The sequence below is a fragment of the Sciurus vulgaris genome (assembly GCF_902686455.1).
Source record: "Sciurus vulgaris genome assembly, chromosome: 2".
NCBI lineage: Eukaryota > Metazoa > Chordata > Mammalia > Rodentia > Sciuridae > Sciurus > Sciurus vulgaris.
Window position 1 is genome coordinate 168,744,731 of NC_136462.1, and position 25,547 is coordinate 168,770,277.

At 37.6% G+C, this 25,547-nt stretch overlaps 1 long non-coding RNA gene across 1 annotated transcript; it reads left to right on the forward strand.

The window, feature by feature from the left end:
- Window positions 1-736: 736 nt before the first annotated feature.
- On the forward strand, window positions 737-11,062 carry LOC306653830. Its single transcript, XR_013761799.1, has 3 exons — window positions 737-815; window positions 2,364-2,442; window positions 10,447-11,062. It is a non-coding gene; the product is annotated as an uncharacterized lncRNA (long non-coding RNA).
- Window positions 11,063-25,547: the final 14,485 nt, after the last annotated feature.

The following is a 25,547-nucleotide window of genomic DNA, read 5'->3' on the forward strand; positions in this document are numbered from 1 at the left end:
AGACTTTAAGAGCGAAGTTTCCTGGAAAACAGAAGGAAGCATCTTGACCTTTTTCACACCTAGCTTTGGCAATCTGACAGTGTCACTTCTGCTGCACTCTTTTGGTCAAGGCAATAACAAAGTCTACTCAGGTTCAAAGGGTGGAAACACAGCTCCTGCTTTCAGGAGGTAGAATGTTAAAGAATGTGTACCACTGGTGAAACTTCTACCTCCTGGGTCAGCTTTGGGTCAACCTACTAAACAATGTGCACCTTTCAGTCCTGCTTTTGATGGAAATGAGTATTCAAAAGGTTAGATTATCAAGGAATGGCAAGGAAAGTTGTCTTTTAAATGATCATAAACTAGAAAGGAAGTCTGGACATCATGTACAAATGTAATAGTTTCTATCTGGGCGCATTGACCTAATATGAATAGCTGTGATCTCTTTTAACACTTTAAAAAATATTGTAATATCTCACTGTGGTGCAGTTTAAACTTCTGCTATGGTTAGAATCAAGAAAGATATTCTCTTTACCATGTACTTATTAACAGCAGTGAGGCACCCTGAAGGAACTGTGATACAATCTGATTTTATTATTTGGAGTTTTAGTGCTTTCAGGAAAGATGATGTTATCTTCAAGGTGAACTCCAGTGTTAATTACAAACCTTTGTATGACCTCATATGCAGGGTATAAGGGAGAATATACAAATATCTGACTGTACTAAAGCTCCATGCTCTGCTGTCTTTGCAACAACTCAACCCTGTGGTGATTACCAAGTGTGTGACTAAAATCAGAAGACAAGGAGAAAACAAGATGGGAATACACCTTCCAAAAGTGAGTTATGAAACTATGATTCTCACATATTTGCAAGGGTGTTTAAGAAAGATCCCAAAGTGTGCAGGAGTGAACCACACAAAGATCTATAGGCAAAAGGGGTTTCAGATGAAGGGAACAGCATGGAATGAAGCAAGAGAGCCAGAGGGACAAGATGCAGAGTGACTTGTAGTAGCATATAATCAGTTGGTGTTGAGCCATTTAGTAGTGGGCTGTATGGAAGGAAATGAACCAGCTATTCAAACAGGATTATGTATAGCTTAGAGCCAAAGCATTGAGGAAACACTGATATCATGAAAGCTCAGTAAATTCTTCCTACATAGGTAATGATTGACCCTTGAGATGTGAGTAAAGCTGAACTGAATAGTGAGTTCCATCAGATATCAAGAAAAGATATGGAGGCCCAGAAGTAGGAAGGTTATCATGAACTGGTAGAATTGGGTTCTACCAGTTTTCAGAAGCAAGAGCCAGGTGACTTCTTTCTGCTTGGTGAAGGTGGAGGGTTATTGCTCCCACCTTGGCTTAAGCTGATATCCTAGAATGTACTGAAAGACTGAACACTTTATAAAGTTTTACCACAATGTATTCAAATGGAGCTAAAGACACACATGCATAACTGTTTTCTGTTCAGAAGTAGGTAGGAGAGAGTAATCTTAAGTTCACAAGTGTTCCATGGTTTCTCATATCATACAATAAGCAGAAATACCAATATCATTTAATTCACCCTCCTACCTGCACACTGATGCCAAGATCGTCTCACCTTGCTTAGATTGCTGCAGGGCTCAATAATTCTGTTGGAGAACATTTTTGTGTCTCCTTACATTATGGGGATTTATAGTGTAGAGTAAGTCCTACTCTCTATGTGTCTAGAATGCTTTCAGTTTTCTCTTCTGGGATGCTATGGTCAAAAGGATAGATTTGACTAAATTCCAATGCAAGTTCTGCCATCTCCTCATCCTGCTCTCTGATATTCCAGCTGATCCTTCAAAACTGTGGACTTTGTTTTCTACTTCTCAAGAGTGGACTGATCCACACTCTTCAGTTCTACTTCAGCTAGTCTACTGGTTTAATCCAGGGTATTTTGAAGACTCATGTTCTTCTTGGACATGCTAAAAGTAGAGAGGTATTCCCTTGACTTTCTTATGGAGTATCTTTCAGCAGCATTAACAAAATTTCAATGAGAGTTATCTTTGACTTTTGGAGTCATAGACTTGCTTCTCATGATTTCTTTCTTCTTAAGGTACCTCTAACTCTTGCTAACTTCTTAGTCCATGGATAGTACTCAGCCCACTACTGGGATCTGCTAAGCTTCAGCTCAGCTTTGTGATCCTCAGTCAAGCTGAGAGGAAAGTTGGTTTAGCAGAGATGAAGTGAGCTCTCCAAATTCACCTCTTTCTTCCTGGGTTCATGGTTAGACTTCATTCCCCAGACTCCTCTACAGTTGTTTGTGGCATGGGTCTATTCTGTTTAACAGAATTTAGCCCATGAAAATTTCTAATGAGTGATCTTTCATTTTCTTCTTTTCCCATATAAATGCTGAGTGAACAGGATTTTAATGAACAAAGATGAAGAGTCAGGGGTGAAGGAATTTGGATCTCATCAACTGGAAGAATATACATTGGACCAGGTATTAATTAATTATTATAAACTTTTATATCATTAGGATACTGAAATTACAGAGGTTGGTTATTATCTTTCTCACAGCAATTTTATACTGAATACTATTGTTCAACAGAAAAGGATTTTGATGCATAAAAAATTTAAGTCATCTGCTTTGGCTTACCCAGCTCTGACACCTGGGAACCAGGTTTCAAACACAGGATCCGATGCCCAAGCTTGTAACTGCCTCCATGGGGTTTCTACTTTGTGGGTCACATGTATGTGGTCCTGGAAATCAAACCAGGGAAACTAGGAAGAATGATGGGTAGCATATTTCTGTTGGACCCTCTGTATGGCATCCTTTGGATCTATCACTTCTTTTCGTCCCAATAAGATGAGCTGCATAATTTTTTTAGGGCTACATTGAAGTGTTAATTTTGTATAATAGGAAGTACTTAGAATTTCACGTCAGAAGATGTGATTTTTAGAATTAAGGAAACAATGGGACGTGATGGTACAGATATTTCCAAGAGATCTCTGGAGGTAGCTGCATGCAAATAGATCAAATGCCAGCCCCATGGGTTGTCCAAGACAGTAGAACAGCTTCAAAATTCATTACTGCCTCAGCTTCCTGAGACTTGCATGGTGCAAAGGAACTGGAAGAGGTACAGGAGTACATATGCACAGGCTTGGAAAGGGGGATTAAAATATGCAACTTCGGGTGAGACTCAGGCCAGCGATGTGCTGAGGCTTGTGGACACACACACAGCTGTTAACAGTGTGATGGTTTTATCCCCAAATAATACACCAGCTGGTGGAGTTTTACTTCCTTGTTGACTTTTGTACTGCCACCTGGGGAGTCTTGGTAACTGTCAACAAAGATTTAGAACACTAATAAAGTGTCAGGCGCCAGTGGTTGACTCTGAACAGGTACTAAAATCCAACAGCCTCCAGATGGGCAGCTGGCATGGGGGACCCAAACCATAGGAGATGGTGGAAAATAGGAGGAGGGCAGGAACAGTGAGGTGGGGTGAGAAAAGAAACCTGATTGCTGAAGCCCCCATGTTCAGGGCTTAAGACTTAGGCAGTTTTAATAGATGCTGTGGATGGGCAGGGCCCCAGATTCTGTGAGTGTTGGCTGCCAAGGGCTCACAGAGGTACCCTTCCCTAAGAACTACCCTAAATTGATGACCAGGCAGTCATACTCCCTACATCCTCTCACCCAGAGAAGCCTATAACTATGATACAAGAGTACAAAAGGTCAGCCCCTTGACTTAAGGTGGGGGACCACTAGGGCAATGTTGTGATTTCCGCTCCAAAGCCTCTCCTGAATCAGACCAAGTTAGGTTTTACCCGACCTTAGATCTTGTCTGACTTTTCTCCTTTGAGATCTTCCTGTTTTCCTCCCTTAGAGCCTTTCCTGAGAGTCCTGCCTCAATAAACCATGTATATATGAGTTTCCTTTTCTTGGGCTCTATTTGTGGGGAAACTGACCTAAGACAGAACTGAGTTTTAGGTCTCTGTCATTATGGTTCAACCTGGCAAGGAAAGGACAGGACTTTGGAGCAGGAAGTCCCTAGAGATATGTATTCAGATCCTCCAGCTCTGTCTGTGTGGAAGATGGCAGGTAGTGACTGAAGGCACATTTTGAGGAAAAGGTGTTCAGCCCCCAGGGAAAATAAGGAGTAAAGTGGGCATTAGGACCTCAACCAGGGAAGTAAAACCAGAGCGCATAGGAGGAAAACCAAAGCTAGTGTTGGAGCCGGGTCAGCAAGGTCAGGGATAGGAAATGCTATGACTTATTGGATACGCAGGGGATCTGAGCTCATGTCTGACACACCCAATTGTTGGTATTTTTGTGGTAAGGCCTCGTCAATTATTAGCCTTGTGAACCTGGGAAAGCTAATCTTCATATCTAAACCTCAACTTTTTCATCTATAAAACAGCATGTGTATGCCTTAAAAAATAGTAACTATTTTATTAGACAAATACTATTATTCTAAGCCACAATGGGTAACAGAATTTTTTGTCTGCTAAAGAGTGGGCCTAGATTTCTAGATAGGGCACACCTGTAGATCCAAACTCAGAAAACAAAGTAATAAAAAATGATAGGATTATAGATTAGAGCTTGAAATAATTGCCAGACCAACTAGAAAGTTCATGATGGCTTGTATGACTGCCTGTGGTTCTGCATATTAAGGTTCAGAAGATCCAAGTTGCTTTTATGCATCATTGGAGCCAGTTTTAAAGGAAATAAACCTCCACATCCCAAAGAGGGAGAGAAGGCAAGAGAGGGAGAAGAGAGATCAAGTGCATTCAGTAGTGAGCTGTAAGTTAAGAATCCTCCAGCTTAAGTCAATATGAATTCAGAATTGGACCCAAGAGGATCTATAGAGGACAGAAAGTTGGTCAGTCAATATTATTGACCTGAAGTCTGCAGTTGTAGGAGAGTTTTCCCCCAACTTACTTGGCAGACATTATGTTCATAGTGCCAGATTTCCAGTGTCCAAATAAAACTGGAAATTCCCAAAGATAAGAGTAGCAGAAATTTTTATCCATCAAGAGTTCTTTCTCCAGGAGAACTTTGTAATCTGTCTGTACTTCTAGTACAAAGATGTGTTGCGCTTATTCTAGGAGACGTTTCCCAGAAACAGAACTTGAGATGAGAATTCTATGTGCAACTGGACTTATTGGGGAAGTTATCTCAGGAAAAATTGGGCATGGAATTCAGGAAAGAGGAGAGAAGAAGCCATACAGAGTTCCAGCCTCCACCTGATCCTGCAGGGGAGCTTGGGAGTATAAAGTACAAGTAAATTTTGTTTCAATCTAAAGTGAGGGAACTGGACTTTGATTTCCCATGCCAGTCAGTCTTTGGATAAGGGCCATCCTTGAGGACTGTATTAATCAGCTTTCTGTGACTGTGATGAAATAGCTGAGAAAATCAACTTCAAAAGAGGATAATTTTATTTTGGCTCATGGTTTCAGAGGGTTTAGTCCATAGTCACATGGCCCTGTTGCTTCAAGCCAGTGGCAAAGCAGAACATCATGGTGAGGAGCATGTGCTAGAGCAAAGATTCTCAGCTCATGACAGCCAGGAAGCAAAGAGAGAGATAGAGAGGAAGGGGCCAGGACCTCACTATCCTCTTCAAGAGCAACCCCCATGGCCTCATTTACTTCTACTGGGCCCCACCTCATGAGGTTTCCACCACTTCCCAATAGCTCCACAGTCAAGCATCCAAATATTTAGTACACTATATTGGGGCATTTCAGATCCAAATCATAACAGGAACATAAAATCCCAGGAACTTCTGTTTCTGAGTAGCTACCCCAGTGGCTCGAGGGTGGCTCTCCATAGATAGTTATAGAGATGGATAATTAGAAATAAAATACTTTGAAGGCAAGATAAGCACATTGAAAAGGTAAAAGTTATGCTACCACACTTAGAGTTATTTCAAATGACCTGAAAAAGGCGAGTCATTTATGCAAATATGGAGTTTATTCCATTTAATTTCATTAACTGGGGATGGCTCAGAATGTAGCATTAGAAGGTGAGTTTTAGTCCTGGCTGATTCATACAAACTTTGTGGCCTTTGATGAAGTCACTTCACCTCCTGGGGTCCTACTTCCTACATTTATAACATGGACTTATTATTTTTGAATTTTTGAAATCAAAATGGACATTTTCTGCTGGCTCTATTATTCTTTAATACAGATATATAGGATGGTATAGTTTTCAGTTCTGTTTTGTGCTTTTGTCAGTTTTTTCCCCTTTATATTTCAGGCCATAGTGCTGGCCATTCAAATGCAAGGCTGTGTGCCCTTTATTGCTATGCAATGTCTCTTCTTATGTCTTCTGGCCAATGTCATTTGGCATTAATATTGCCATATCAGCTTTCTTTTGGTTAGAAATTGTCTTCCTTTTTTCCCTCTATTTCTGTCTCTCCAACCTTTCTGGACTATTATTTTAGGTGTATCCATTGAAAATCACATATCTTTTATAATTTTAAATTTGCTCCTATAGATGAGTTGAATTCCTTCACATTTATATTGCTTACTACTTTATGTGGTCTTATTTTATGCTTACCAGGTTCTTTATTATCATTTCAAAGTTTTCAAGTTTACCTAAATATAAAAATTCTGTTTTTTGCCTTTTGCAGTATTGGTGATTGGATGAGCTCAGGGATACTCTACTGCTGAGCTGCATCCCCCTGCCCTTCTTATTTTTTATTTTTGGGTCAGGATCTCACTAAGATGCTTCAAAATTTCAGTCCTCCTGCCTCAGTCTCCCAAGTAGCTAGGATTATAGACATGTGCCAAGACAATCAGTTTAGCTATAAAAAAAATAACAATATTTAAATTATTTAGTATCTTTGCCTTCTTCCTAAGTAACCCAGGAATCTAGCATGCATTAACCATTCACTGAACACCTTCCCCATCTTTATCTTCCTTGATATTTGAATTCTATCTAATTATGAGAAAAATGCCATTTTTTTTAAAGTTAACAGTAAATAAAACAACATATTGTACCAAATTCTGGGTGAATTTTTATTTTGTTTATCCATTCTATCCCTCTATTTTTCTCAGAGTATTTTCTTCTTCATCATGAGATACATTCTTGGTAATTATTTTAATGACATTATGTGCATAATCTCTTTTACTATTTCCATTCCATCAGGAGTGAATTCAATACCAGTGTTTTATTTTGTTGCTCTCCTTCTTAGCATTGTTTCTTCATGTATTTTAGAATATTAGTATTGAATGGAGTCTCTTGCCATCTCTATGTTCCCCTCTCCAACCTGTATATTTCACCATCTTGCAGATTTCTTTTTAAATCTCTTCTTTTACTACTTAAGAACATTTAGTGAAAAGCCAGGTCTTATGTTGGTAGCTCAAGTCTCCCAACATGCACTGATATTGAAGTTATCACATGTTCAGCTACCAAGTCAGCACTTAGGTCTTAGTCTATGATAAAAGACTATTGTATCTTCCCTGCTATTCCGTTTTGTATAAATGGTTCAGTTCAGACAGCAGCTTTAAGAAATAATCTCAGTCACCTTTCACAGATGAGAGAACCCAAAACTTGCTTCTGGTTTTAAACAATGAGTTTGAAAAGTGAGTCTTTTATATCCCATGGAATACTTGTAATTTTGTTATAGGAACCCAGCTATCTACAGTAACTTCTAATTCTAGAATTGAGTCTGCAAACTCAATCCCAGTTATTCCTCTGGAGTCTCATCTATTTCCAGTCTTCAAAGGTGTTTATCTCCATTTTAGGGTGCCTATGTTGTCTAAATTCTTCTTTATAGGAGTTAAATGTTGTAACAGTCAGCTACTGCTGTATAAAAAGCCACCCCTGAAAACTGAGTTTTATAAACAGTCATTATATAACAGTTTTATATAACAGTCATTAATTCTCACTCATGTTTCTGGAATTGGTCTAATCTGGACTGGACTCAGTTTACAAATTTTGCTTTACTCTGCAGGAAGTGAAATGGAGGATAACCCCTGGTTTCTTTGTTCTCTTTCTACTCAGTCTTCTGGTGTCTGCAACAGCAAAGCTGAATTGAAGCCAAAGAGCATGGGTACTATTGATGAGTTCATACATGCCAATCTCCTGGACAGAGTTGAGTGGAGAGGGTGAGGGGAGGCAACAGAACATATCCAGCACATGACCCAAGGGGAGTTGCAATAACATGGAAACATTGGAAGACACAGGACATGTGCAAACAGAGGACCAACAAAGACTCATACATCTCTAAAAACACATATTTTAGAAACTCATTTTTGTGGGGGGACTTTTGAAAATTTGAAAGGCTTTGTTCAAGTGGGAGATAGAAGAAGAGGTGATCCAGTATCTCCAAGTGAGAAAATTCTGTTATCTTTGAAAATTCATCTTGCATTCAAAGAAATTTAGAAGTCTTTGGACTTTTTATTGTTTAGATCTTATTAATTATCTATTTTTTTTTTGGATTGAAAATCATGAGAATTGGGCATTCAGTGGATGATGGAGTGGCAATAAAGACATATATTGAGTTCTAGCTCTGCCATAGTCAAACTGTGAAACTGAACAATTCATGTGGCTTCCTGAGACCCAGTTTCCTCTAGCAGAAGATGAGGAGTTCGAATCAATACTGAAAACTCAATCTACAGCTTATAGATGGGACAAATGATTTGCATTTTGAAAAAAATTATTCCAGAATACTTAATGCTGACTACCCATATTATGGTTTCTTTGCTGAAATCACTTAAATTATGGGAATCTTGAGAAAGACCTTTATATTTTCCATCTTCCACCCTATTTCTTAAATCCCTAATTTTCATCCATGTCTTTCAGGCAAAGGAGAGCCATCTCTGTCAGTTACTCACAGCAAACTATGGTTTGTTTTTTTTTTTTTTTTTTTTTTTTTTTTGCGGTGCTGGGGATTGAACTCAGGGCCTTAGTGCTTGCGAGGGGAAAGCACTCTACCAACTGAGCTATCTCCCCAGCCCAAACTATGGTTTGTTAATGGCAAAATGAAATAAAAAGAAAAAAGAAAAGAAAAAAAAAAACTAGAAGCTCATAAATTTAGATTTCCAGTGAGTATACTGATTTCCTGGCCTCAGAGACATCACAGTAATTATTTTAAATTATGCATAATTTACCTACTTCCATTTTCTATGCGATTGTCAGTTTTAAGGTCAGAGTTTGACAATTTATTGGTTTGTCCTGCAGAAATAAATTGGGGGCATTTGGAGCTAAAGTCTTTAATGTGTGCAATTGGGCCATAGATGTGAAGCTGCCTCCTATTTATAGATGGGCAAGTTTAATTGTTGCTTTTCAATCTAAATAGAAAGGCTCTATTTACTGCTGCTTTTAATTGTAGCAAGCTGGTGAAAAAGCATGCAGGGCCTCTTCAGTAAAGGCAACTCAATAAAAGCATTTTGTCAGTAAATTATTATTGCCATCATGCAAATCATGCATGGCATTCAAATATAAGGCAAGCAACAACTCAATCTCTCTGTCTCATGGACCTGGAATACTGCTTTTACATTTTCTTAATTCATTCTTTTTTTTTTTTCTTTCTTATTTTTATACAACATTAGAACTGATAATGGCATGGTGGCTTTCCTTAATCTCCAGGCTTTCTTTTACAGATGAAAATCTGAGTTACCTATTCAGGGCTGAGACATGATTGTGTTGGAGTAATTACAAGAAAAGGTTATCAGGGAAATTACCCCTTTTCAGTGTGTGCCTGGTCAGAAGAGGACTATAATCTACACTGAACCTTTGCTTAGGGAGTTCTCTTTTACAAAGCTCTTCTGAAAAGTTTTCTTCCAACTGTGGCCTTTTATCCTCAAAGCCTGGGAATTGGGTACAGTATAAGGATCCAATCCTAAATAGAACAAAATCACAAACCAACACTGTTTGAAAGAAAACTCTGGAAGGAAGACCTTCATGTGAGGAGGTAGGGATGCACAGAGGATTGTACTTTCCAAAAATGACCATGGCAATATTTCCAGCCCAACATACTCATACAGATCTTGGTGTTCCCCATCAAAAGGAGCAGTTTATTATCCCTTCTTTTGAACCTTGACAGTCTTTATGAATTCCTCCACAAATACAATGCAAAATCACAATTGTGATTTTGAGTGAGTTCTGAGGTTAGGTCATAAAAGGCACAGTTTCTACTTACCCTTTCTGGATGCACACACTTAAAATCCACATTGTGAGGAAGTCCAAGATATGTGAAAAGGGTCCATGTACGTGTTCAACTGATGTCCCAGTTGATAACTGGGTGAGACATGCAAATGAGATACTGAACTGTCCCTACTGATGACAAATACAGCTGGAGTAACCTGTCTCTGGCAAAACTGCAGGTTTATGAAGAAAGTAAGTTGTTGATTTAAGCCACTAAATTTTGGTATAGTACATTACACAGTCATTTTAGCGGAAATAGTGTGATAAAATCACTATTTCTTTGTGTCTCATTTCTCCTTTAAAATATGTTCTCCATTTCCTTGACTAAGGACCCCCTTTGACCTTTTCTTTCAGGCAGTTCTGCTATTAGTCCTACCAGTGATGCTACTACTACTTCCAATACTATTGCTATCACATCAATTGCTACTATTGAAGATAAGAAGATAATTTTGTAGCTAATGCCTAAAATGCACCTACACTTGGATTTAACTCCTTAACACATATTAAAACTCTTAATACTCATATCAACCTATTATGTATTGAATTATAGTATCCCAAGATTTATGTAGAAATCCTAACTTACAGTATTTCAAAATGTGACCAATCTGGAGAGAGGGTCTTTAAAGGACCAAAATGAGGTCATTAGAATAGGTCCTAATCCAATATGACTGGTGTGCTTATAAGAAGAGATTAGAACACAAACACACACAGCATATAGGTTAGGTGGAGATACAGAAAAAAGATAACTACTTATAAGCCAAGGAGAGAGGTTCTTGGAATAAATCAATATTGCTGACACTTTGACTTTGGACTTCCAGCCTCCAGAATAGTCAGAAAAGAAATTTCTGTTGTTCAAGACACACAGACTGTAGTACTTTGTTATGACAGCTCTAGAAGTCTAATACCCAACCTTACAAGTAAACTATTCACAAACTCAGATGAAGGATTTGCAGTGAGGAATCTGATGTACAAAAAAAGTTGAGTAACTTGCCCAAGATTATACAACTTTATTCCCTTTCAGAAATAAGGTGAGTAACCAAGAATTTGATTGATAGTTTCTTAGCTAAAGAAAGATTTGAAACTAGAAAAGTTAAACCCAACTCTGTATTTGCAGCACTTAGTATTAGAGTCCTCAGAAATATGTCCCTTAGTCCCAGTTCACTGAATTAAAAGAAGGAAGCAGCATCACTGGGCACTGTCTATATAGCAAATACTACTTTATTTTGTGTTGCTGAAAGAATATCAGTTTTGTCCAGATACTCAGGTTCCTGTAACCCCTGGACTCAGAGGAATTTCCTCAGCTTCAGGAGTGAATCTGATTGGACCAAGGGTTATCTCATTACCAGGTGATTAGTTTATGTTATGGTTTGGATATGAGGTGCCCCACTAAAGCTCCTGTGTTAATTCAGGAATGTTCAGAGATAAAATGATCCAATTGTGAGAGCTGTAGCCTTAAGTCAATTCTAGTTTAAATGGTCTGAGTGGTCATTGTAGTCAGGTGGGGCATGGCTAGAGGAGGTGGATCACTGGGGTTATGCCCTGGCAGAATGCATCTTCTCTGTGGCCCCATCCCCCTTCTATCTCCCCCACTGCCTCCTGGCTGCCACAAGGGGATCAGTCTTCCTCTGCCTTGCTCTTCCACCATAATATCCTGCCCTAACTTGGGCCCACAGCAAAGAAATTGTCCATCTCTAGACTGAGACCTTTGAAACTGTGAGCCCCAAATAAATTTTCCCTCCTCTATGTTGCTCTTCTCAGGTATTTTGGTCCCAGTGATGCAAATCTGGCTAAAACAGTTTATAAAAAATCATGTGACCCAGTTTTGACCAACGATATGTGAAGAGACATTTGTTGGAAATTTCTGGGAAAGTTCCACCTTGCTCTTTGGAATAAGCTATTCTGTATCTCTGCCCCAGATTTGAATGGAGAGGTGTGAATTCACAACTGTTCCATGGAAGAAACCAGTCTTAAAAATGAAGCCAATAAATAAGAATGACTTTATGACTTTAGTTGATAAATGGATAGATTTGGAGACTATCATGTTAAGTGAAATAAGCCAACCCCCAAAATCAAAGGTTGAATGTTCTCTCTGATATATGGATGCTAACCCACAACAAGGTGGGGGGAAGAATATAAATTCAGTGGATTGACAAAAGGAAATGAAGGGAAGAAATGGGGGACAAGAATAGGAAAGACTGTGGAATGAATCTGACATAATTTTCTGGTGTACGTATGTGAATACACCACAGTGAATCTCAACATCATGCACATCCACAAGACTGGGATTCTAATTAGAATAAGATATATTCTATGCTTGTATAAATATATCAAAATAGATTCTACTGTCATGTATAACTAAAAGGAAAAAAATTCAAAAAAGAAAGAAAATTAAGCCAATCATATGAGTTGAAAACATTAGAAATGTAGGGAGAAACTAAGCCCCAGATAATGTCATTAGGATACTGAATCAACCAACTCCTATTAAACTTCCTATTCAATAAGCTAATGCAGTCCCTCTTTTAAAATGCTGGTTTAGGGGTTATTGAAATAACTGAAAATTAATGGCTGCAAAGAGCATCCCAATAGATCCAAATGCGTCTGTTAGAGTAAATGATTCCTACCCTCTTCCCCCACCGCAGCCATACCCTAATTGACTTTCTTTCCTTCCTCCCTCCCTCCCTCTCTTTTTCTTCTTTCTTTCCTTCCTTCCTTCCTTCCTTCCTTCCTTCCTTCCTTCCTTCCTTCCTTCCTTCCTTCCTTCCTTCCTTCCTTCCTTCCTTCCTTTCTTTCTTTCTTTCTTTCTTTCTTTCTTTCTTTCTTGGCTATAAATGGCTAAATGGTTTCTCTCTTATGTGAAGGACAATGGAATGATATCTTTGCAACCTCTCAAAACCAGTCCTAAAATAGAAAATGTTGAAAGTGAGACCTGAAGTTGATTCACTCTCCACAACACAGATTACATGAAGTTATTTGATAGCACTCTTGTAGCAGGAGAGGAAATATATGGAATCTCCTTCATCTTTTGAGTAAGTAGCAGCACAGGAAAAGAGATCAGGCTCTTCTTTTTTCCAGTAGTGTTCTTCGCTTATATTGCAGGGATTTAATGACCAATGATGAAGATGAAATTAGTTGGTAATCTTAGCTAGGTAATTATGTTTCTGAACTACCACAAGAAATGGACTTTGAGACATCACGTACATAATAAAAGCTTTCAAATTACTTAATGTTTACATCAAGACTTAGTTCTTATATGTTTAAAGTTTTTCTTTCAATTAATGTAATTTATGCTTATTATCAACTCTGGGTGATACTGTATCAGTCTTGTCAATTGCATTGGACAAATGAGTTTGTACAAAGGAGACTTTCCCAAGTTGGTTAAATCAAGGTCTTCTTATTCTAATTTAGTGCTTTTCCCAATAATTTCTCCATGTGATCTCTTGTAAAAAATTGTAAAAAATGATACATAAAGATCTTGTGTACAGTTTCCTCATTCCCCACAACCCCCAGTGGTATATCTTGTAAAACTATGGTACAATATCACAACCAACATATTGATATTGATCCAGGACATATTATTTTTATCACCATAAAGATCATGCATGCTATACTTTTGTATTTGTACCATTTCCTGTTTCTCAACCCTTGTTAACTGCTAATCTGCTTTACATTTTTTAAATTTCTCATATAAACAGAATTGGAATTGGCTTTGTTTTACTTAGCTAATTCTCTGCAGATTCATTCAGGTTGTTGCACATACCAGTAATTCATTCATTGTGTTGCTAAGTAGTATTTCATAGTATGAAAGAGTTTGTTAAACCATTCATCTCTTTAAGGACATCTAGGTTGTCTGCAGTTTTTGACTATTAAAAATATATCTGCCATAAATATTCATGTACAGGTTTTTGTGTGAACATAAATTTTCATTTCTCTGGGATAAGTGCCTAGAAGTGCAATTGCTGGGTTGCACAGGAGTGCGTGTTTATTTAAAATAAAACTGCCAAATTCTTTCCAGAATGATTGTACCACTTTTTATTACTACCAGCAATGTCTAAGTGATACAATTTCTCTGCATTCTTGTCCATTATTTAGTGTAATTGACTTTCTTTTTTTAATTTAGACATTCTGATAGGTGTGTAGTGGTATCTCATTGTGGTTTTAATTTGCTTTCTCCTAATGACTAATTATGCTTAAACACCTTTTCATGTGCTTATTTGCTATTACTCTATCCTCTTCAGGGAATGTCTCTTGTTGTCTTTTGCCTAGTTCTAATTGGATTTTTTGTTCACTGTTGAATTTTAAGGTTTTTAATATATCCTAGTACTAGTCCCTTTTCATATATGTGGTTTGCAAATATTTTCTCCCACTCAGCACCTACTCTTTTTATCCTTTTAATAAGATCTTTCACACAGCCAAAGTTTCTAACTTTGGTGGTTCATTTTCTCAACATTTCCTGTTATGGATCATGTTTCTAGTGTCAAATCTAAAAACTCTTTGCTTAGTCCTATGTCCCAATATTTTTCTTTTTTTATATGTGAAAGTTTTAAGGTGTTATAGTTTACATTTAACTCTATACTCAATTTTTTGTTGTTTTTTGTATAAAATATGAGACTTGGGTCAAAGTTCAGTTTATGGGTGTCCCATTGTGCCATCGCCACTTGTTGAAAAGGTCTATAGGAATATCCCCCTGTCCTCCCCTCCCTCCCCTCCCCTCTCCTTCCTTTCCTTCCCTCTCTCTTCCTTGTGTTAATTGCCATTTGCAAATTTTCATTGATGTTTTTAAAAAAACCACTTTCTCATTTCATAGAGTTTTGATTTTCAGGTTCTTTGATATCTCTTCTTGCTTTGGTCTTTCCTTCTGTTTGCCTTGGGCCTGTTTTGCTCTTTTTTATCTATGTTCTTGAAATGTGAGGTTAGATTTTTCTAGGTTTTTTTTTCTCATTTGTGACAAATGCTGTAGTGACATACCTCTTCCTCTCAGTGTTGCTTTAGCTGCTTTCCACAAATTTTATTATGTTGTATTATCATATTCATTTGGTTCAATGTGTTCTCTTTTATTTTCCTTCAGAGTTCACCATTGGCCCATGGATGACTTGGAATTGTGTTGTTTTTCTTTCCAAGTGTTCAGAGATTTTCATGTTATTTCCATTATTGTTTTCCGGGTTAATTCCATTATGGTAGAACATACACTGTCTGAATTAAATTCTTTTACTGAGGTGGTTTTATGACCTAGGAGGTGGTCTATCTTGGTATATGTTCTGGGACCAGTTGAAAAAAGTACATATTTTGTGTTGTTGGGAGGATATTTCTGTAGATGCCAATTAGACCCTGTTGGTTGATTTTGTTGTTGAGTTCTCATATTTTCTTTCTGATTTCTGTCTAGCTATTCTGTAATATATTAAAAAAGAGGTGTGTAACTCTTTAATTACAATTGTGGATTTAGCCCAGTAGGGAGGCACATGCCTGTAATCTCAGCAATTTAGGCATCTGAGGCAGGCAGAAGGAAGGCAAGTTTGAGGCCAGTCTCAGCAACTGAGTGAGGCCCTAAGCAAATTAGCAAAACCCTGTCTCAAAATAATAAATAAATAAATAAAAATGGTGGTGGCTATAGTACGGCGATAAAGTGTGCCCTGGGTTCAATTCCCAGTAACAAAAAAAAAAAAAAAAAAAAAAAAGAAAAAAATTGTGAATTTATCTGTACCAGTTTTTTGTTTGTTTGTTTGTTTTGTTTCACATATTTTCTTATCTGGGGTTCCATACATATTGTGATGCTATGTTTTCTTGGTGGATGAACCCTTTCAATTTAATGTTTGTCTCTGGTGATTTTCTCTGATGTAAAGTCAATTTTGCCTGTGAAGTTGACTTTGCCTGACATTAATAAAGGCATTCCTATTTTCCTTTTATTAACATTTGCATATGTACTTTTTCCATCATTTTACTTTCAATCATCTAATTGTTGTATTTAAAGTATTTTATAGACATCATATAATTGAGTTATTTTTAAAAATCCACTCTGACAATCTATGCTTTAATTTCAAGGCTATTTAAACTCTTTATATTTAATACATTTATTAACATATTAGGGTCCACCTCTGCCATTTTATTTTATTTATTTATTTTCTGTTATTTATTTCTTAACTGATTATTCTCTCTGTTTTTATTTGTTAACTATTTTTGCCTTATGTATGTTGTTTGAAAATTCTTGTGATCTCCTTTTAAATTATCTTTAGATTTTTAATTGTATCTTTTTGCATAGTTTAATGATTAGAAGATAAATAGATAGATAGATAGATAGATAGATAGATAGATAGATAGATAGATAGATCTCAGTCTTTTGGTGTTATTATTTCACTGGTTTGAAGTCTAAAAATCCTTACCCCTTTTTTTGTTCATTTACTCCCTCTATTCATAATATAATTTTCTTAAATACTTCTACATACATTTAGAACCACATCAGAAATTGTTAAAATTTTTTCTTCCATCATCACACATGATTTAGAAGTCTCAAGAAGAAAAGGATATTATATTTACCAATATTTTTATTACTGTATTCTTTCCATCCTGATGTTCCAGGCTTCCTTCTTTTATCATTTCCTTTTCTTTTTAGAGTAGGTCTGTTGATAAATTCTCAGCTTTCCTCCTTCTAAGCATGTCTTGATTTTTTACTTTATTGCTCAAGAATATCTTCACTGGATCCTGGATTCTGGCTTGTTTTACTCAACTTTTTTGCTGCTACGACTAAAAGATTTGACCAGAACAATTTTAAAGGAGGAAAAGTTTATTTGAGGGCTCCCAGTGTTAGAGGTCTCAATCCACAGAGAGCAGGCTCCATTCCTCAGGGCTCCAGGTGAGGCAGAATATCATGGTGGAAGAGTGTGGTGGAGGGAAGCAGCTCACATGGTATTCAGGAAACAGAGAGATTCTACTCTCCAAATACAAAATATATGCCCCAAAGCCATGGCCCTAATCTCACCTCCTCCAACCACACCCTACCACTTCAGTTACCCCCTCAATTAATCCCTAATACTTCAGGGGATTAGTTCACTGATTAGGTTAAGACTCTCACAATCCAATGATTTGTCTTCTGAACCTTCTCACATTGTCTCACATGAGCTTTTGGGGGACACCTAACATCCAAACCAAAACATGGATAAACAGTTGACTTCTTTTAGCACTTGAAACATATTGGAACACTTCCGTCTGGGTTCTGTGTTTTTTAATGAGAAATCACTTCTGTTCTGTAAATTGTCATTTCTCTCTCATTGCTCTTAAGATTTTCTTTGTCTTTTGTTTTCTTGGTGTGGATTTCTTTGTCCTGCCTAGGATTTTTGTGTTGTGTGTGTGTGTGTGTATTAGGGAAGGCATTTTCAATCTTTTTTGATGTTTTGCAAATTTGGAAACTTTTCAGCCATTATTTCTTCAAGTATGTTTTCAGCCTTGACCTATTTCTCTTCTATAACAATAACTCAGATGTAATGAATATTAGATTTATTGTGACAGCTCTAAAGTCTCCCAATTTTTCTTTTCCATTTTCTCGCTATTGTCCAGATTGAGTAATTTTTATTATTCCGTTTTCCAGTTTATTGATTATTGTATTTGTCTCTTCATTGTGCTTTTAAGTTTCATCCACTGAGTTTAAAATTTTTCTAAGTTATGATATTTTCCAGGTCTAATATTTCCATTTGGCACTTCTATTTCCTATTCCTCTACTGAGATTTTTCTTCATTGATTTCAATTATACTCATAATTGCTGTTGAAACATTTCTTATGACCACTGCTTTAAATTTTTTTTGTCAGATGATTTGAACATTTCTGACATTTCAGTGTAAAGTTTTTGTTGCTACGTTTATATTTTGTCCCCCATTTTTCTGCTATGTATTTAAAATACAAAAGAACATATAATAAGTTTTGTTCCTGTAATTGCTATTATGCTTGGTGAACTTGGTTTGACTACAGTGTCTTTGAATTCAGTGCTTTTTGTTTTCTTCCAATGCTTTGCTGCTGCGAGGATCTGAAAAGAGCTTGCTGTTTTTCCCCTTTCTGCAAAGCAGGAGACTGAGCCCAAAAAATAAAGAGAAAGGAGCAAAGGCAATTCTCTTCCACCTCTCTCCTAATAGTCTGTGAAACTCATGGAAGCTGTTTAACAGTGTAAGCCCCCAAAAAGGAAACCCCAACTAACTCTGTCCCATGGATCCACGGCAACCCCAATCAACCGCAGGAGGCGTCACTTGATGCAAACCGCAAGAGGTGTTTATTCCAGCGCGCTGGGACCCAACTCGAGGAGTCGAGTCCCGAGCAAAAAATCTTGTAGGTTTATAAAGGCAGAGACCACACATCGGGAGGGGTCGCACATGAAAGGGAAAAGGGGTTCTGGGTTTGCTGATAACATACAACATGTTTCACAATGTTTTACAACAGGGTGTAGATTCTGGTCAATAGTTTCTGGTAATCCTACTGTTTGAGCACTATGTAGCTATCTGGCTCAATTTACTCTTTTATTCTCTGGGGCTGTTTTCTGGAACAGCTTTAAGGGCTTTGTTCCCATTACTGGGAGGGAAATCTTAGGGAGTTTAGATAAAACAGACAGCTTAAAAAAATGTCCATTCTTTCAAAAGTAACTGCATGTATGTGAAGGGATTCCTTTTTATCCATTCTCTTACACTTCCAGTGTTTATCTATATAGGGTTCATCAACGAGGTCTATTTAATGGGTGCAAAATATTAAATGTAGACTATTTTTCCAAACGTAACATTTAGGAAACTGAGTATAAATGTATGAATCAAGTCAAGCCTTTTTCTCAACCTTTGTGGCAATTTCTATCTCAGCATCTTTGTATCCTTGACTCAGGAACTTTGAAAAATAAAAATAAAAAATGGGAGGGCACACCCCAACAGAACAAAAATGTGACACCAGAGACATCTATATCAGCAATATTTGTAATAGATAATAGCCCAGAGAACAACCCAAAAAGTCATGAGTAGTACAATGAATAAATGGTATATTCACATAATAGGTTATGATAAAGCACCAAGAATATTGAGAATGAAGATCTATCACTACTTAGAATGATGTGGATATGGTTCACAAATGTAATATTGAGTAAAAGAAGCCAGACATGGAAGAGTTCATAGTGTATGATTACATTTATATAAATATGTAATAAGGTAAGCTAATCAATGATGATAAGAATCAGGATAGTGCTTACCCTTCAGAGGAAAAGGTTAACAAAGAAGGCTCTGAAGTATTGGTTGTATCTTGTGTTTTAAAGTTGGGTTCTGGTTATACAGATGTATATACTTTGTCAAAGTTAACAGAATGGCATACTTTTGATCTATGGACTTTTCTGTATGCATGCTATACTTATATAAAAACTGTATGCCAGACAAATTTTATTGCCTGCCCTATCTATAGTCCACTTTAACAAGCTTGCCACATTCACAGAGTCAATCCTGGGATACCATGAGACCCTATTCCATCCTACCATCCCTTAGCATGACTGATTAATTCAAGAGTGAACATATGGCCCATTCATATATTTAGCTGAGCTAATAAAATTTCTTCTCTTAGGAACATACAGTTCACATACACTCACAAATGTAGCCAGTCTGTGGTGGAAGGTAGAGATATAAATCCTTATAGTTTTAGGAGTATGGCTGTTGATATGAACTATGAAAAAAGAAGCAAATGGAGAATCTCTGCAGAGAAAGAAAAATGAAATAGATGAACTAAGAAAAGAAAGAGAGATCTATAGTTCCTGAGAGATGGATAGTGTGGTTTCAGATAACTAATAGTTTTCAAGTTGACAAAAAACAATAAATTAAAAAAAAAAAAAGCCCTGTGGAATCTCCTTTATTTAAGGATATATTGAGGGAGTCTGTAGTAATTTTTTCACAACCAAAAGTTCAAAGCCCTTTTATTTCTCTTCCTGTTTGGCTGTACAGTACAGTGGTTGAGGAAGTATTTAATTCTAACTTCATTACTACCTGTTTAAGCAACCTAACTATCTCACTGTATTATAATAAGGATTAAATTAGTTACTAATATAAAATGCTTAACTAGTACCTGACACATAATAAAAATCTATGTAAATGTGACAATTTGGGTTATTTTCAGTCAATATTTATTCTTTTTTTCTCTCCCAATATGAGCAGGATGCACTTCTTTACTCCATTGATACTGGACTTGGCCATGAGCCTTTCTTGAACAAATAGGCTTTACTCTTGTTCTCAGTGATCCATTATTGTAACAGAAACTTAACAAGGCTGTAACTGCTGAGAGCCCTGTCTTCATTTAGGCCCCAAGATGCTCAATGGGTAATTAAAGGCAGGTTAAAGCTTGACATCTCCACCTTCATTTTGTATCTGTCTTTTTTATCGCCTTAAACTTTAAGACAGGTCCCTGCTCAGCTCTGCACATAGACATGTTAATAATTTAAAGAATGTTCATCTAAAAACTACTAATATGATGATTATTAGCCCTAAATTTCCCTAATCTGTCTCATCCTCCTTGAGACTGAGGCATAATTTGCAGCATCCTGTTTCAGACCCCTTGAGCGGTGTCTAGATTCCCATACAGGATCATGGGTCTGATAGCAAACATACTAGCAGCAAGTGAAAATTACCTTCAAATGTTAAGAACTGCTCCAGAGCCAACTACCCACAGGACCAGAACCAGGAGAATGATCAACGGACTCCTGTTCAGCCAAGACTGCTTAATTATGCATTCCTCTCATCCCCCGCCCTAATTCTTCTATTTGAACTCAAAACTTCTCTCAGTAATCCAAAGACAAGGCTGAGAAGCTGGGTCTTACTCTGTCTTCCCAGTATGGTCATATTAAAGTTTTCTTTCTTGCTTTTCACCAATACCTGAAAAGCAAGTTTGGTGTTTGGGGTGAATGGCCAGATCTGCTTTGTTGGGACCCCTAGGGTCAGACTTCTGGCCTAGGACACTGATAATGTTATGAGAAGAGCATTTCATGGGTTACTGCAGGTTATTCAGCCTGGACCCAGAATGACACATGCTTAAACATTGAGAATCCATCCTATTAGTCTGGAGTCAAGCCCAGTTAACAACATGCTCCAGGGTTTCCTAGCTCAGTTCTCCAGTCCAATTATAATTAGGTTGTGGTGACTTATAGTAAATGTGGGTATAGTAAATGTTGATATTAAGAAGGCAAATAAATTTTTAAGTGTTTGTTATGCGGCATTGTTGTGGTAATAGCTGATTGATACTTATTATTGTTAATAATATTACTACCTTGGGAAAATTTCTTAACCTTTCTATTCTTTTGTTTTCTTACTGGTAAAATGAGGAAAATATAGTGCTTATCTCACAGGGATATTATGGAAATTAAATAAATGCACATATAAATAACTTAGACTCTCACTGGAACATAGTCAATGATTAATAAATGTTAACTAATCATATAATTAATTTCAAACTTGATCCCAAATATCCCCCCCATTTGATGTCCTAAAGAATATTTACCTAAGAGGTGGAGAATAGTGTTGAGTGGGATAGAAGACACAGGATAGGTAGAAAAGAGACATTTGGAACAAAACAGGAGTGGCCATGATTTAAAACTCCAGATTTAAATTCCACTTCTACACATTTTGATCACAGACAACACTATTAAATCAATTATCAGATCTTATCCGCAGGTCCATAAATAACCTTTCTGCTGACCTGAGCCTAAAGAAAAAATCAGGTCTGAAGTTGCATTTGCTCAACAAATAGACTTTTCTGTAATTTGTATTTTTAGGATCTGATTACTTCACCTGTATGTCACACTTCCAGTAAAACCCTCAATGTTACACAAATATACTGCTTAAATTCACAAAGTAGAATGAGAAAAACCCCCAGATGGAGAAATTAATAGAGATTTTTTTATCTAAATCAGAGAAGAAAACAATCCTTAGTAGGTAATGAGTAACATGTCAAATGACCAACACAAAGGAGAACTAAAATTACCATCTTAGATCATGTCTTTAGACTATCAATTTTATGTATATAAATACGCCATGCCAAAGTGAAGCCAGAGCTTTTCTCTCCAATGTCCACACTGCACTCTGTTTTCCAAAGCATGTATTCCTTCCTTTCTGTAAACTGGGTTCACTGTGTTGTCCCCCACATGCTTTTTTTTTTTTTTTAAATAGCAATTTACCTGTGGCCCTGCATTGTTTACATCAATAGGGTATGGTACATTTCTCAACAAACAACCTGTAATCTGCAGAAGAACTGCAGGCTTAAAATATCAATACGGGTAAGGAAGAATTGTGCAGAGTGGAGTGAGGGGAAAGATGGGTCGGTGGGGATGGGAAGGATGGTAGAATGAGACAGACATTATAACCCTAGATACATGTATGATTATACTACTGGTGTGATTCATCACCAGGTACAGCTAGAGGAATGAGAAGTTATGCTCCATTTGTGTACAATGTATCAAAATGCATTCTACTGTCATATATAAAATTAGAACAAATAAAAAAAAAGTTTTTAAAAAAAATCAATAAGAAAAGCACAAATTACCCTAGAGTGGAGGACTTTTGTGACCCTTGCACAGACCAGGTTCCAGAATTCAGGGAGAATAATTCCCCCAAACATAAAATATGGAAGAACAATTTTCAATTAGAACCAGTCAGCATGGACCCAAGGAACCTAGAGTTTCCTTGGATCTTTTCCAAATGCTGTGGGGACCTAAAAGTCTGATGTCATCCTGCCGTCAATTAAAAGTTGTGCTGGGCAGGACTCTCTGGGACCCCCATTAAAATTGGAGAGCAGGAGAAGTGTGCTGTTCTCCTCTCTGAGAGGACCCACTTTCTCTTTTCATTTTTTCTATTCCTTCAATAAACTCAGACCTGATATTCAGTGACATGTCTGCAGTCTTCCTGTCATGATTGCAAGAACAGATGAGAGAGGATCTCTGCAGCTACCTCGCTTCTGCAGCAGATCCTTGCCTTATAACACTGAGACCTGAATGAGCCAGTAATAGCTGGGGCCTTCCAGGAAACCGAGGTACTTCAAAGATACCCTTCAAAGCCCTATTATTGTGATCAAGTCAGACATGTCACTCAGAGTAACAGGCAATAAGTTTATTCTACTGTCATGTAAACAGTACAAAGAACCTTAGGAGAGGGACAGAATGCCTCTCCTGCACTCCAGTTTATTGAGGATCCCAGAGAAGTTTCCAGAGAGTTCCACTCAGGCCCACTTCTAGATTTGCGACTGACAGTAGGATGACATCAGACTTTCAAGTCACCACTGTCATGACAACTCTAGATCACTTTGTCCCATGCTGACCAGTTCTAATTATGTTTTTAACTATGAATTCTTACAGATTTTATGGTTAGAAAGTATTATCCTTATCTCCCCAAGTACTGGGATTTGATCTATTGGAAGAGTCACAAAAGTCTCCCTTTTCAGGGTAACGTGGGTTCCTCTTATCAACATTATTTCAGGCCTTCATTTCTCCTGCAGATAACAGATAGTTTGCTGAGGAATTGACACATCCTGTCCACTTAAACCAGGCAGGGCTGCAGGCAAATTGCTTCTTAGAAAAGAAAGCATGTGGGGGTCAGCACAGTGGGCTCATTTTATAGAATTATAAAATTCTTGATCTCTTGTTCCCACCGCTCATATCTGTCTGTCCCCTGTCAGTAGAAAGATCTGAGAAAGCTCTAAGAAGAGGGAATAGAAAGTGGAAAATACTAGGGTGACAAAGGAGTTGGCATATGTTCAAGGAATAGGAAGGCGTTCGTGTGGTTGGAGGGCAGGGAGAAAGAAATCTGTGAGATCTGCTCAATGGAGAATCAGAGCCTGACCCTCTGAAAGGAGGACATCTCTGGCCTCTCTCCATCTACCAGAGGAACTGAGGGTGGCTGTAGAAGGCAATGCAGCATTTCCCAGGGTCTCATTTTCTCTGGGATTCTTGGAGGCTGGACGGGATTGTCCTAAAAAACATGAGAAGGCAGAGCCAAGAACCCTGGGATTCCATACGTCTTTGAGGCACATCACCTCTTTCCACCCAGCTGGCCTTTTCCTTGTAGGATTTTGTGTAGTCAAGGCTGACCACAGGATTTCTCTAAGCTTATATAAAGAATCAAGAGTTCTCATTCACACTCAGAGAAGAAAGGCAGTATTTCTTTGCAGACCATACCTGCCCCAAAGTCTGTTCTGGAAATAGGTTCTCCTTCAAGGTAGAAGATTTCAAAGCCTTGAGCAATGTTAGAAAATATGAATTATTTAATTTTAAAATCCATTTTTATATAAGGAAGAGGATGTCCCTTCAGTCACATTTTCAAAAAACTTTTCTTTTTTCTCCTTAGGCCAATTCTGTCCCTAGATTGAGAAGGAGTCAGGATGTCAGGGTAAGGCATTGTTTAAGACTTTTTTCTGTTTTTAGCAAGGGAGAATAAAATTTCCCACCCTAAATTTGTTTCTTTCAAATGTTTTGATTTTGATTTGGTTATTCAGGGAAACTACCTCTGCAGACACAGCAGTGTCTCCGAAAAACTGTCCTATTGTAGACAGAAATCTAGTTACCTAAGTAAAGTAAACACCAAAAGCAGAAAGAGGCATTTCTATCTGATATCCCCCACCCTGTTTCTGCATAGGAGGAATACTTCCACAGGAAGAAGAGATTGAAGGTCTGACACCTGGCCCAGACAAAGATGACCTTTCACCACCTGTGCCACTTCCCTTCCACCCAGAAGTCCAAGCCCCCATCCCTTTGAGTCAACTATTTATTTCATCTTTAAGTCTAATACTTCCATGTTTTGGGCAGATAATAACATTTGTGAGTTATTTTCCCTCTTATCTGTCCACTGTCAGTTTATTTCATAGACTAAAATTACCCAACCTATAGCAGAAGAGAGTAAATTTAAAACTTCCCTATGGCTAGTGACATCCAAATAGCCAATTGTCTGGCTTGACGCTGTGGGAGAGATGAACCTAATCCTTGCACAAATGTTGGTAGTTTTGAGCTGGTGAGGACCTAGAAGAGGGCCAAAAGGTACAAGAAAGCATTTTTTTTTTTTTTTTTTTTTTTTTTAAGAGGGCTCAATTTGCTTCAGGCACTGGCTAGGCCCTGTGAATGTGTTATCTCATTTGAGGTTTAGGTCAATCCCCTGACATCTCATCAACAAGGAAATGAAAACTCAGTGTAAGAAGGATTTCAAAGGTTACTCCAGGTTCATATCAATGCTGAAATCCACTAAGGCCTGGATAGATCCGGATATAAATTCCTTTGCCTAACTTTTATTTCAGGAAAAACCTCCAGCCTTTTCACTAAAGACGCTTACAGTTTGGAACTAGCTTTTCAAGAATGGACATGAGCAAAAGCCAGGTCACCTGGTCAATGAGGTCACAAGCTCAAATCTGCTTCACTCTCCAGATGATAACTCCCCCTGAAAAGAATTACATGCCCTTTCTTGTTATGCAACCAACAAGCAGCTTTCCTC